This window comes from Sorex araneus, chromosome 2, assembly GCF_027595985.1.
Source record: "Sorex araneus isolate mSorAra2 chromosome 2, mSorAra2.pri, whole genome shotgun sequence".
NCBI classification, from domain to species: Eukaryota; Metazoa; Chordata; class Mammalia; order Eulipotyphla; family Soricidae; genus Sorex; species Sorex araneus.
This window is the reverse complement of record NC_073303.1, coordinates 373205008-373219257: the sequence shown is the minus strand read 5'-3', so window position 1 is coordinate 373219257 and position 14250 is coordinate 373205008. Positions and strand designations below refer to the sequence as shown.

At 36.4% G+C, this 14250-nt stretch overlaps 1 non-coding gene across 1 annotated transcript; it reads right to left on the bottom strand.

Annotated features, from left to right (window-relative positions):
• Positions 1–254: 254 nt before the first annotated feature.
• LOC129402602 (small nucleolar RNA U13) lies at positions 255–358 on the bottom strand. The gene has a single exon (XR_008628720.1). It is a non-coding gene; the product is annotated as a small nucleolar RNA U13 (small nucleolar RNA).
• Positions 359–14250: the final 13892 nt, after the last annotated feature.

The following is a 14250-nucleotide window of genomic DNA, read 5'->3' as shown; positions in this document are numbered from 1 at the left end:
ATATGAGCAGCTGTGCTTTTGAGACTTTTTCCCCAACTATACCAATCTTAAACTTCTTGATTTCATTTTTTTTCTTACTTTTGGTCATGATACCCTTTAAAATAACAAACACAACATGGAAACACTTAAAATATGCAAGAAGCTATTTTATAATAAAATTTAAGTTTGTGTTTGTGTTGGGTACGTTGGCCATTATTGCAGTTTGTAACTTATTATTCTGAAATTCCAAACTTCCTCTATTTCTTTTTGTTTCATGTCAAATGAGTAATATGCCAAACGTGTAGCAAGATTTAAGGGACGCACATATCACACAAGCCTGTGAACACCCAATCATCATATTTATGAACCGGAAAGAGATCCAAACTTTCTCTATTTCTATTCCTTCCTTACCAACTCCATTTTCCTTTTGCTCATTCCAACCTAAGTATTAAGTTCATGCAACGTGCTCAGAATAGTTGAGGGGTAAGAGAAATACTACAGTGAGTAAGTGTTTGCCTTACATGCTGCCAACTTGGGTTTAATCCCAGACATCACATATGCTCCCCTGAGAACTTCCAAGAGTAATTCCTGAGCTCAGAGCCCAGGAATATCACTGAGTATGGCCCAATTTCCCTCTTTACCACTCAAAAAAAAATTGGTTTGGGATGGAGTGAATCAGGTTCATATGACTATTCTACCCTTGCAAATGTTACTTGATCACAATGTTACAATGTTACAATTTGTAACAATGTTGTTACAATGTTACTTGATGCTCAAGTAGAGTGTGTCTAATCCATACTTTATGAGAAACATTAGAACTAATCATCACAACTCCCATTTTGGGGCGGGGAGTTAGGAAACATGTTTATAACCACAAAGTCCTAAACATGTCAAATTCACTTACCTGAAAGAAGTCTTATAATTACTTATTGTTTGTTTTTTCTTTGGGGGAAGGAGTGCACTGCACATGCAGATGCGTCTGGGCTCACTCGTGGTGGGGTTTGGGGAACCATGATCAAGGACTGAACCCAGATCAGTGACCAGCAAGACAAACTTCTGACCCATTGTATTCTCTCATGTTCAAAAACAATTTATTTTTCCTTATTTTTGAAGTCACGTGCAGTGATGATCAAGAGTTCTTTCTAGGGGCTGGAGCGATAGCACAGCAGGTAGGGCGTTTGCCTTGCACACGGCCGACCCGGGTTCGAATCCCAGCATCCCATATGGTCCCCTGAGCACCGCCAGGGGTGATTCCTGAGTGCAGAGCCAGGAGTGACCCCTGTGCATCGCCCGGTGTGACCCAAAAAGCAAAAAAAAAAAAAAAAGAGTTCTTTCTAACTCTATGCTTAGGAATGACCCCTGGAGATGCTCAGAGATCATACGGAGCACCAGAGATTTAAACTGGGTTGGGCTGAGTACAAGACCACTACTGTGGGGGTTGGAGTAATAGCACAACAGGTAGGGCATTTGCCTTGCACGCAGCCAACCTAGGTTCGATTTCCAGCATCCCATATGGTCCCCTGAGCACTGCCGGGAGTAATTCCTGAGTACAGAGCCAGGAGTAACCCCTGTGCATTGCTGGGTGTGACCCAAAAAGCAAAGTTAAAAAAAAAAAGACCAATACTGTGACCCTCAGACTGGATTTCTGTCCCATTCTCATCTATTTTCATCTCATTTTGACACTATCACTTTCTAAAGAACTCATTTAGAAAATTCAATGTATTCTTTTAAAATAATTCTTTTAAAATTATTGCTCATTTTGCTTCAGTTCAGTTGTTAATATTACATCAGTTAATTAGTTCTTGCAAGAAATAGTTATTTCATCAGCTATCACTTTGCCCTATAATTTTATGACTGTGTGGTTGAAATAACTCAAATGTATTTTTCTTAAAATACCTGAACTAACTTTTAGAGCATTTCAACTAGTTCAGTACAATGAAACCAATTTCCTGAGCTACATGTCCACAATGGGTAAGAACAGAATGACGATCTCTCATTTTAAGGTCATTTCTTTTCCTTCTAATTAGAATTTATTCATCTATTGCTAACTTTCTTAGATTTTTGTTCTAATTCCTATCAGCAGTAATATATTTTTCATTGTTCTGTTGTCACTTATTTTTCTCTGTTATTTCCTGGTCATCATCATCATCATCATCATCATCATCATCATCATCATCATCATCATCATCATCATTATCATCATCATCATGTCTCTCTCTGTCTCTATCTATCCCTCTCTCTCTCTCTTTCTCTTTTTGTATATATCTGTATATCACTGTCACTGTCATCCCCATTGCTCATCGATTTGCTCAAGTGGGCACCAGTAACATCTCCATTGTGAGACTTGTTCTTACTGTTTTTGGCATATTGAATATGCCACAGGTAGCTTGCCAGGCTCTGCTGTATATCTGTAATTATATATATATATATATATATGTGTGTGTGTGTGTGTGTTTGTGTGTGTATGTATATATACATGTATATATATTTATAATTGTTTATTTGGTCTCTTATTGGAACACAGTTTTTTCTTCTCTGATAGATTAATTCTTCACTTATTACCGATAAATTTTTAGATGATATGTCTTCTATTCAAGTGATGTATAATGAATATAATTGACAGAATAAATCTTTACTTAATTAGTAGGTTCCTGGACAGCAGAGCATCTTCCAGTTCAATGAAACAAAATGGAAGTTATCAAGTGAAGTTACTTCCAGCAACACTTGTCAGGGATTTTTTTCTTATGAATACTGAACGAAAATATGGAACAATATTTAGAATACTGGCCATTCTCAAAGGAACTGCTACCGTTTGTTTCACAGTCCTCCACTGACATCCAGAGGTCAATAGAAAACTCTTTCATAGTCTCATCCATGTCAGTAACTTCCAGTGGAGTCATCCTACTCAGTCCTGACAAATTCCCGAGCTGAGTGTCCTTAAGGCGTCTCCTCAAGTTAGTGCTCTCGGCACTAGGTAGTAGATGAGAGACCTATTTGCATAAGTTAGTAATCCCATAACTGTGCTTAACTGCTCCCTCTGCCCAATCTAAAGCTATATAAATATTAGAACTGTGACATTGTATTTCCTAATATCCTTTTTAACTGTTCATTTTTCTTAATCTCTACTGCTAAGACCCTTAGCTGCTCTTCACAATTACTTCTCATCTTGTCATTCAACACAGACTTCTTTCCGATCAATTTTGGATGGGATCAAAAACAAGCTCCTTCATACACACGACGAGTGTAGAGCTATCCAACTGTACTTGCATGTTTTGTGAATAAAAGATAATTCTCCAATGGTGTCAGATGGAAGATTTCTACTTAATTTTCTGGAGAGATCTTCAAACCATTTTCCAAAGAGACTGACTAGGCAGTTGCAGCAGCAGTGAATGAAAGTTTCTTTTCCATCACAACCCTACTAGTACTGAGTGTTTTAGAATATCTATTCTCGAGTGTGTGAGGTTGTATCTCATTTTAGTTTTGACCTGAATTTTGGAATGACCAGTGGTGATGAACAATCTTTAACTCCACAATGGCCATTCTGATGTCTTCCTTGAGGAAATACTGTCTGCTGTTCATCTTCTTTCCCCCATTTTTTTTTTTTTTTGACTCAGCAGTTTCTTTTTGTCATTTGAGCATGGAGGGCCTTTGGATGTTGACTCTTTGACTGATGTTGACATACAAATATTTTGTCCCCATCAGCAGAATGCCATTATTTTAGGCCTCACTTCCTTTCCAGTTCAGAAAAGATTTAGTAGGGTATAGTGCCATTTCTGCTTTTTTTTTTTTTTAATTGACAGCTGGGCTATATTTAAGGTTAACAGCATGGGGAGCTCAATGTGTTTGCCTTACTGTATTTTTTGAAATGTGTTTGGAAGCAGTGTCTTTAAGTCATTTTGAATTAACTGTTGTGTACAGTGTGAGGTATGAGTTTAATTTTATTTTTTTCTGGGCGTCAAAGAGAAATCATACTCTTAAATATACAGAATAAGCAATAGTTATTTAGTTCCAAATCTCACAGTGGATGGTTTTCAGAAGAACATTTTTTTCCCACCCAAGAGATATTGTGACTTTCTGTTTTATTTAAAAAAAAGTTTCCTTCATAGATTCCACAGTATTGCTGTTTTTAATGCCCACTTAATGGGAATGCAAGCAGGAATGACAAATTCAGGCTCTGGATTTTCTAACTAACATGTATGTGGAATTTACTGCCATTATTTACATGTGTGTACTGGAATAGAACCCTTCAAACTGAAGTATATGGAAAGGGTTGGTGGCATATTATAGTGGTTAGCATGACTTCCTAGCAAACTGGAGTATATGCCAGTCTTTGATAGAGGATTTATCAATACTGCCTACAAATTCTACATGTATGGCTAAGTAGGTTCAGTTGATCAATTTTCAAATTTAGATTATTCTTCTACAACTCATCTCTCTTAGACCAGGTTTTTTTTTTTATTTCTAATTTACAACATCACACCTCTCAAATCTTAACAAAAACATAATGTTTCCCCTCATCTACTGATAATATTTCCATGATTCATACTTCTAAAGTGCAAACAACCCTGGCAAATAGACAGGAGACAGCTTGAAATATTGGTATAGAATAAGCCATCTTTTTATAAAACATCATTAGTCCTCTGCAACACCTCGCCCCACACTTTCTTTATTACCTGTTAAAAATGAAGCATGATATTGGAAATAGTTTTAGAGTCTAGACTGTGAGTTGATATATATGAATATATATATTGTGGAATAGGGACATTGGATGGAATCTCATTATTCATGTACATCCCCCAGCTACTGTGAAACAATGCAGCAATCTTATAAAATGAAAGTATAAGGACATTCTTAACACTGTTGATGTTCAATGGTATCTTTTTCACCCAGGCAAAATGTATAATGGTTTTCTGTCATATATCTCTCAAAAGCAAAGTATCTAGCACATTTTAAAAATATATTGGAAAATACCATCACTATATTTTCATTATTTTTCAAAGATTAAAGTGGACTTTAGGCATATTCTAATCTTCCAAATCTCATGTGGGTGGGTCTCAGTTATGTGTCTGATTTTTTCAAGAAAACATGTGACTTATTATCCTATTTTAATTGCCACAGAACAGTTACGTTCCCTTAATGATAAATATAGTAGAGTTAAAGTGATACTTACTATAATATCATTTAGTAAGATTTATTATTTCTTTAAAATAGAAGACAATTCATGATATTTTCCAAAAATATTTGGAAAATTCAGATTCATATATATTCATGTCTTAAATTCTTCAAACTAGTTTGTTTATCTGGTTTTATTAATAATTTACTTTTATAGTAATACAGTGTGAATATAGTACAAATTCACTGTAACTATTAACAATATCTTTCACCACCATCAGGATTACTCAAATATACCTTATATTTCTTGATATTAAATTCATTGTACCATAAACAAATAGGTCAAATAATTAATATACATCAGCAGAGAAAAAGTAAAATATTTGAAACAAGAACTCTGCTGAATCATCAAACATGCACTTTCTTTCTTTCTTTCTTTCTTTCTTTCTTTCTTTCTTTCTTTCTTTCTTTCTTTCTTTCTTTCTTTCTTTCTTTCTTTCTTTCTTTCTTTCCATCTTTCTTTCTTTCTTTCCTTCTTTCTTTCTTTCTTTCTTTCTTTCTTTCTTTCTTTCTTTCTTTCTTTCTTTCTTTCTTTCTTTCTTTCTTTCTTTCTTTCTTTCTTTCTTTCTTTCTTTCTTTCTTTCTTTCTTTCTTTCTTTCTTTCTTTCTTGGTTCACACCTGGCTCTGCACTCAGGAATTACCTTTGGCGGTGCTCAGGGGACCATATGGGATGCTGGGAATTGAACCCAGGTTGGCCGTGTGCAAGGCAAACACCCTTCCCGCTGTGCTCCAGCCCCCAAATATGCACGTACTATACAATTTTAATTAACTATTAAAAGTGTATTATTGGAATACCTAATTGTTTAACTATTTTAGAACAAGTAATTTAATTAAACATTATACTAAATAGTTTTTTAAACATATACTACTAATAAGACAAAACACTGTTTGAATGAAATAACATCACTTGAGTTCTTTCAATGTTAAAATTTTAGTGAAGTTATCGAAGCTGTTAGAATAACCACAGAGATATTTCAGTGAGCATGTAAACAAAAATGTACTGTACTTGCAATAGATACTTCAGTCAGAGGGAAAGATGTATTTCTAATCGCTATGTAGGATATTGAGAGCATTTTGGTAGAAAAATGCAAGAAAAATATGATGAAAATGATCTTCTGAATAATAACATTTGGAGATTTTTCAAGAAGAAAATGACATCTCCCCCAGAATTTATTATTGCTTGTTACTGGTGTGCAAGGAAATGATAATTTGATATTAGAAGTTAACATTTTAGTGGTACTGATATAAAAACTGAACATGAAAAAAAGAACTTGATATGAATTATCAATGCAAACAATACTCATGCTGACAAAATACAGAACTGTATGTAAAGGAGTAGTTACAAAGAATTATGAAGGTGGTGTTTAGAGAATGGGGAAAGATCTTGCAAATCTTATCACACCTATTTCCCTCTAAAATAACCAACATACTGGGGCTGGAGTGATAGCACAGCAGGTAGGGCGTTTGCCTTGCACGTAGCCGACCCGGGTTCAAATCCCAGCATCCCATATGGTCCCCTGAGCACCGCCAGGGGTGATTCCTGAGTGCATGAGCCAGGAGTGACCCCTGTGCATTGCTGGGTGTGACCCAGACAGCAAAAAAAAAAAAACAAAAAAACCCCCAACATACCATAAGATAATCTCAACTGATAAAATTAATTTTAATAAAAATAGTTTTAACTTAAACATATGGGTAATATAGGTATTTGTTAGAATGTGTATACAAACATGTAGTTGTCACAATAAAAATGTTGAACAGTTGTATTAGTCAAGGTAAGTTCACATGGATTTCTCTTTCACATTTTGATTCTGTGTATTTTCCATTGATTTATTTAGTATTCATGTAGAATCCTTGAAAAGATGATTTATTTTGCTAATGGATATAGGGGGTGGAATTGCATCACTGCACAGAAAATGCATTAACTGATAGGATCACATACTCATAAATGTAATAGGATTCATTACTACTAAGGAGCACTACTGAGGCCATAAACTTTTTTTCTGACTTTCTCTAGTTTTCAAAACATATATTTTAAAGGGTTTTCATTAATAGTCAATAATTAAACTATGCTTCATCATCTAGAAATGCAAAAAGGTATTATTCATCACTACATATTATTTAAATTTTCCATATGTCTAAGAGATTAAAAGATGTAGTGAGTATGGGTGTGTATGTTATTTTGTACAGCCACACAAACTTGGTACTGCCTACCAACAAACATTCACACAATACTTTGCTTGCTCACACTCAAAGAACAAACTAAGATCTTGGCGCATTAGGGTTCTTCAGAGAAGTTGATTATATTTGTATCTATATTTTATACTATTTATAGCCTTATCATCTATCTACCTCTCTCAGCTACATTGGTATATATGGACTGGAGCGATAGCACAACAGGTAGGGTGTTTGCCTTGCATGCGGCCGACCCAGGTTCCATTCCTCAGTCCCACTCAGAGAGCCCAGCAAGCTACCAAGAGTATATCCACTGAGTATATATATATATACCAAGTATATATATACCAAGAGTATAACAACAAGTTTCACAATGGAGACGTTACTGATGCCTGCTCAAGCAAATCAATGAGCAATGGGATGTCAGTGATACAGTGATATTTATACACACATATGTATGCATATGTATATGTATAATGTCTACTTACAATCTATATATTTTACCCATCTGGAGTGAGGAAGGGAGCAGATAGGTATTATGAGTAACTGTTTCATACTATAAGTACAGATGAGAAGTCCCAGTGTCTGCTTGCTGGACACCCAGCAAACCACTGATATTATTCAGCCCAGGTACAAATGCCTGAGATCTAAGGTAGCCATGATGTAAATGCCAATTGAAGGGTAGCAGTCAGATGAAGATACACGTTCATTGAGGAAAGGAATAGTGCTGTGCTTTCCATTACTACATCTTCTAACCTCTGATCTCAGTAGACTGAGCGAACTCTGCCAAGATTGTGAAGAAGATCTACTTCACTGAGTTCACCAACTCAAATGCAAATCTCATCCATAAAGAATCAGAGAAAGTTCCAGAAATATAATCAGGAACTTCCACAGTCAGTCTGGTTGACACAGACTGGTTAGTTATAACATCATCTTTACTAACCACACAATTTTTGTCATGAAATAATACTGTAACTAAGCAGGGTAACTTTAAGTATCATTGACAATCAATGTGTATGTAAGCTTGTCAACTGAAAGACCAATTCTTTCACTATGAATTTTCTCTATTACCTTGATATTGACCTGTGGAGAGCCTCCACAGGACCCTGCTTCATAAACAACACCTGTTTCTTGTTAATTGCACCGTGCTTGAAAATAACTCCTAATAAGGAAACAGGATGTCCTGTCACGCCCACAAGGTGTATCTAGCCTATCAGCTGCAGACACTTGGGCGTAAACAAGCAGGGAGAGGTATATAAGGAGGGAAGCTGCCTAGCGGGTCCCTCCGGGTTCCCCCATGGTTCCTCCTTCGTTTCTCCTCTTTCCCGTTTCCAATGATGAGAAGGTCTCTGAATAAATAGCTGCAAGAAGAATCTCTGGGTTGCGTGTTATTTTACATTTTCTTTTCTATTCAACAAACAACTAATTAGCTTTATAGTTCAAAACTTTATGTCTAATTTTGCCCATTTGTCTGTTTTTTTCATATAACAGGTAAGTGAATTAAATGCTATCTGTATTGCTCCATATGGTTTTCTTTTAACCCAGATAATTTGTTCTAAGTCCACCTAATAGCAATTGGCAGAATTTCTTTATCTTTGTATTAGATTAGCAGTATTTTTGTGTGTACATGCACGAGCGTGTACAAGTGTTTGTGTATTGTGTGTGTTGTGTGTGTGTGCGTTGGGTTTCTTTATCCATTAATCGATGATCACTTAGGATATATCTACTTTTTGTCTATTATTTTATTTTTTAATTTATTTTTTATTACACAATTTTTATTTGGGGTTCTGAAGGGAAGGAAGGAGAGAAAGTGGAAGAGAGTGCAGAATAACCTGCTCAAGAGAGACCCTGGGCCTCTCTAAGGGTAGAGAGAGCCCCTAACCACATCCCAGTGTTAGACATGAAAGCATGAAAGTACATTCCAAGAGGGGAGATGCTAGCAACACATGTGCTTATTAAGCACCACACGTGCTCGGCCACATGGGCTCAGGCAGCATATCTGCTTGTTTATTATTTTAAATTATGCCATAAACATGGGAGTTACACAGTTTTCCAAATCAGTTCTTTTGTATTTTTCATACAAATACCAAAAGTAGGATAATAAAATCTACTTTAATTTTTGTTGGGGATTCCCTACTGTGATTTTCATAGTTTTCCCACCAACAGACATCTCCCTCCCCTGTGGAAGACCCCTTTCTCTCCACACCTTCGCTAACATCTGTTGTCTCCTGTTGTGGGACAAACAGCCATTCTCACAGGCAGGAAGTGATACCTCACTATTAATACTAAAATTTTCCTAGTGACAAAATGATGGACATCTTATAATGTGCCCAATTTGTGCTTTCTTAGATGATGTAAATAATCAAATTATTTGATCACTTTAATTCTGTTTGCTTTTTCACTGTTATGGGACTTTTTGTACATTACTTGCATTGGAGTTAAATTTATATTTGATGCAATGAAATATCTTTAAAATGCAATGTTGTAGTTGATTAATTAATGTTTAATTTTCCATCCTACAATTATTCTGTAACAAATATGTTGATAAGCAGCATTAATCTATTGAAATTAGACTCTGTTTATGTTTCAGTAAATAACTTACCATTTACCTGAAGGTCATGATATACAGGGAAGTCTTCAATTTGCCATCACTTAAATATATTGCACTATTGTATTTTTGGTTTGTTTTTCCTGTGAAGAAAACTGTTTTTTTTTTTTTTTTTTTGGTGTCTTAGCTTTAAACCTGTTCTCTGTGAGACAGGAGGCTTACAACGATCTGCCTTTAATATAAGAAGGATAGACAAAACAGCTTTACATTCTCTCTCTAATTAGAACAGAGTATCCTCAGTATCTGTACAGTATCTGTACAGAAAAAAAATAGTGTTTTTTCAAATTCTACAAATTTCCATCCATTTCATTTTCCCACATTCTCTCTCTCTTTCTCTCTCTCCCTCTCTCTCTCTCTCTCTCCAATTCTCTGCCCCTTCTCTCCCTTAACATGCCTTAAGACTGCATGATGCACTGTCATTTTTACATTGACTCTTGATTTCAGAGTTCCTCTTACAGGGATTATGTATGGAAGATCTCTTTTAGGATGTAGATCCCAAATTATTCACTTCTTAATGCTGCTATGAACTCTTTAGACTAAATGATAATTTTTCAAAATGATTATCTCCATTTGCCAATAGCCACTTCCATTTGGCCCTGTGTGTATGTGTGTGTGTGTGTGTGTGTGTGCGTGTATGTGTGTGTGTGTGAGTGTGTGTGAGTGAATGGATCAGGATGACTGGATGGCTGTAGGATAACATTGGTTTTGTCCTTTTAGCCTTGACGCAGGGAACTTAAAGCAATGTTTTTCTGTATGGACACAGGAAGAGAGTTAATATTATGCTTTGTAACTTGGGAGCTGATTGACTCCAATAATATTTACTCCTGGGCATCTGATTTCTCAACTCAGTTGCCCTTAGTTCCTAGCACCCAAAAAGCAGGGTCCCGAGAAGGGATGGAATGGACCCAGGGCAAGCTGTCAGCTACCCTGGCATCAAAATGGGCTGGGCCATGTGGGGGGCCGGGACCCTGGGAAAAGGAGAACTTAGCCATTTCCCCAGACAGGGAGTGCCCACCAAGATATTGTATTATGTAACAGACATCCTGTACCAAGGGCGAGACCCACAAAGATGACAGGCATATCATGTTCCAGTCTGCTGATCCCCCTTACGCAAATGCCCCGCGAATGCCCCGCGTGATCCACCCTGGCCCCCTCGCAAAAGCCTTGCCCCTCAGCCTATATATTCTGTATACTTTCCTTCAATAAACGAGACCTTGACAACAGTTCCTTGCTTGGTCTCCCTCTTCTTTCTCGCCCTTGCTATTTCAGGTAGCGCCTCTTCAGACCCTGGAATAACTTAGTCCCGCGGGACGGGACAGGGCCAAAGTGCCACAATACTCAATTCTAAGTTGAGAGCATGGTCATAGACAAATGCTGTCATGACCCCAAAATAAGGATGAGACTAGGACCCTGTTGGGGTTAGGAAGACTAAACTGACCTGAAAACTGTGGTCTAGAAAATATAGTAAGTTGTCCTCAGAAAGAACCAAACTTTAAGTCTGATACATCTCTTACTGTGCTCATATAGAATGGCATTGCTAAAAATATTAGAAGTAAATTTACTATAACCATTTAAGCAGATTACTAGCTGAGGAAGGAAGAAAGGGACACACCCTGACACACCCTTGTTTGGATCCCATCCCTGGAGCAGATCCACTAGTAATCTGGAGTAATCTCCTTAGATGAGAGTTTGTTAAGATCCTGGAGAAATGATCTTACCCTTCTTTGTTGATTTGTTAATGTTCATTCCACCTTTGTGTTACCACCCTATGTGAATGCTATGTAAACTAAGACTGTAACAGAAGCACAGAGGGAGACAGCAGAGACAGAAGAGGAGACAGCAGAGACAGAAGAAGAGGCAGCAGGACACAGAGGCAGCAAGACACAGACAGAAGAAGACACAGCAAGGAGAAGACCCAGAAGTGAGGGAGAAAGACAGAGCCAAGATACAAGCAGCAGAGAAGACACAGAAGCGGAGAGAGAAGACACAGGAGCAAGCGAGAAGACACAAAAACAGAGACAGAGAGAGGTTGGAAGAGGCCAGAGGAGGGACTACAGAGACAGAGACAGAGAGACAGACAGGAGAGAGCACAGTGGCACACACAGAAACAGAGCACAAGGAGGAGCCATCCCGATCCGGTCCATACACAGCGGCTGGAGAGCACCAAACTCAAGTGGCGTGTGTGAGAGAGAACCATCGAGAGAGCCCACGAACAACAAAACAACACACACATCATTACACCCTCTCGCATGCGCAGCTTTGTGATTTTTTATTGATGGCAATGGCTGAGATTATGGCTTTCAGCTGTATAAACTCAATGACAGGTTTAGTGCAGACACATGTAGGTATTCAATACATTGAAAATAAACAACTGTATGAATGAGCATGTACTCACCAATTTCTAGTAATACAGTCATTTATATGCATACAATGATGTGGAGAGTGTTATTTACATAGGAGAGACAGTAATTTTAATTTTACTAAGACATTACAATGTACAATCAACTTACTTAAAGTTTGTACCAATAGTACAAACTTCCATAAACCTTTCAAATATTGGGGTTTTAAAATAATATTATTAATTGTATAGATATTAATAGCAGTATTGACATTAATAATATTAATTATATTTAAATTAACATTATCAATGACATTAATGACAATAATGTTGGCATTAAGAACATTGACATTAATAATAATAATACTAATAATAATTGACATAGTCCAGATTATCTTTTCTTACATACTAGATTCAAACAAACAGCAACAAAAATCATAGACTATTACTAAGGTGATATTTCATAATTTTCTGGAACTTAATTTTAATGTGCATTAATTGCTGCCACAAATAGTCCTAAAATCCATCTCTTTCAGTTATATCTTATATTTTTCCTATAGATATTTAAGTTTATTTTGTTTTTTTGGTCACATCCAGCTGTACTCAGGACTTAACTACTGGTTCTATACTGAACGATTACTCCCCACTCAGGACTTACTTACTACTGGTTTTGTGCTCAAGGGTCACTTGTCCCTGGCCTGGGGAACCATATGTGCTGTTGTAATAAAACCCAGATATTTGATGCACAAGGAAAGTGCCTTACCTACTGTACTATTGCTGTGGCCCCATCTTTCCTTCGGTTATTTACATTCAACAACTTAAAAATATTTTAAGTTGTTTCAACATTGACTTGATTATTGTTTGCAATGTCTTGAGCCTGTTTTCCTGATAAGTTTAGTTATCATATCTGGCTCTTGTCTTTTACTAGTCAATGTATTGTCAGTGTGTCTCCATGCATTTCAGAAAAAAAATTTTGCTTAAGGAGTAAAGTTCCTTTCTTAGTCCCTGGCAAGCTATCTGAACTCAAATGAGTACACGGAGTAATGCAATGAATATTAAGTAAAATTGGTTGAAAAACTCTACTGTGAAAGTAATATTTCCCATACTCCTTTAAAATAAGAAAAAATAATGATTTTCATTGTGAATTAATTTCAAATTATAAAATTATACATCCTTGCTAAAAACTAAGATTCTTTTTTTTTTCTCTCTATTTTTTGGGCCACACCCAGTGACACTCAGGGCTTACTTTTTCTTTTGATGAAGTAATCTCTCTACCTTGTATGTATGTATGTTCCATCTAAATTTATCTTAACAGAGGGCAAAATTACTTATTTACTTACCAATCACATTACTAATAAACATTAATTTTATTTCATAGAAATTCATTTTTTACAAGTTTTTCATTTTGTTTTGGGTCGCAAACACTGATGTTTAAGAGTGCTTACTCCTGGCTCTGCACTGAGGTATCACACTGGCAGAGCTCGGGGGACCCTCTGGGGTGGATGGAATATCATTCCAAAGATGCTCTGACAAAAACATTTGTGATTTATTTGCTAACTTGTACAAAGCAAGTGCCTTACCTGCTAGGAAGGCAAGTGCCTATTGCTCCAGCCCCAGGATTTCATTTTCACTGTAAGCGAAATATAGTCATTACTCAAAAAGCATACACTGAGTAACTAGTGATGTCGAAGGTTATATTATTAAATAGAGAAAATATATCTGAACAACAGGCCCATTATCACTTCCCAGGCTTTTGGGCCCCCAATCTCTATGGTGATGGTCAACACTAAACGTGATTATCCAGCTCTCCACTGTGTGAATTGCTCTACATTATTTATTATCAAGTCTAGCTCAACTGGAATCAATTCTACTCATCTACAATCAAGAGTAGGTACTCAATGCTCTTGAACATCTTTTAAAAATAATATTCATTGAATATAATTATACAAGCTCGAATATTTTCAAACAAGTGTGTTTGTT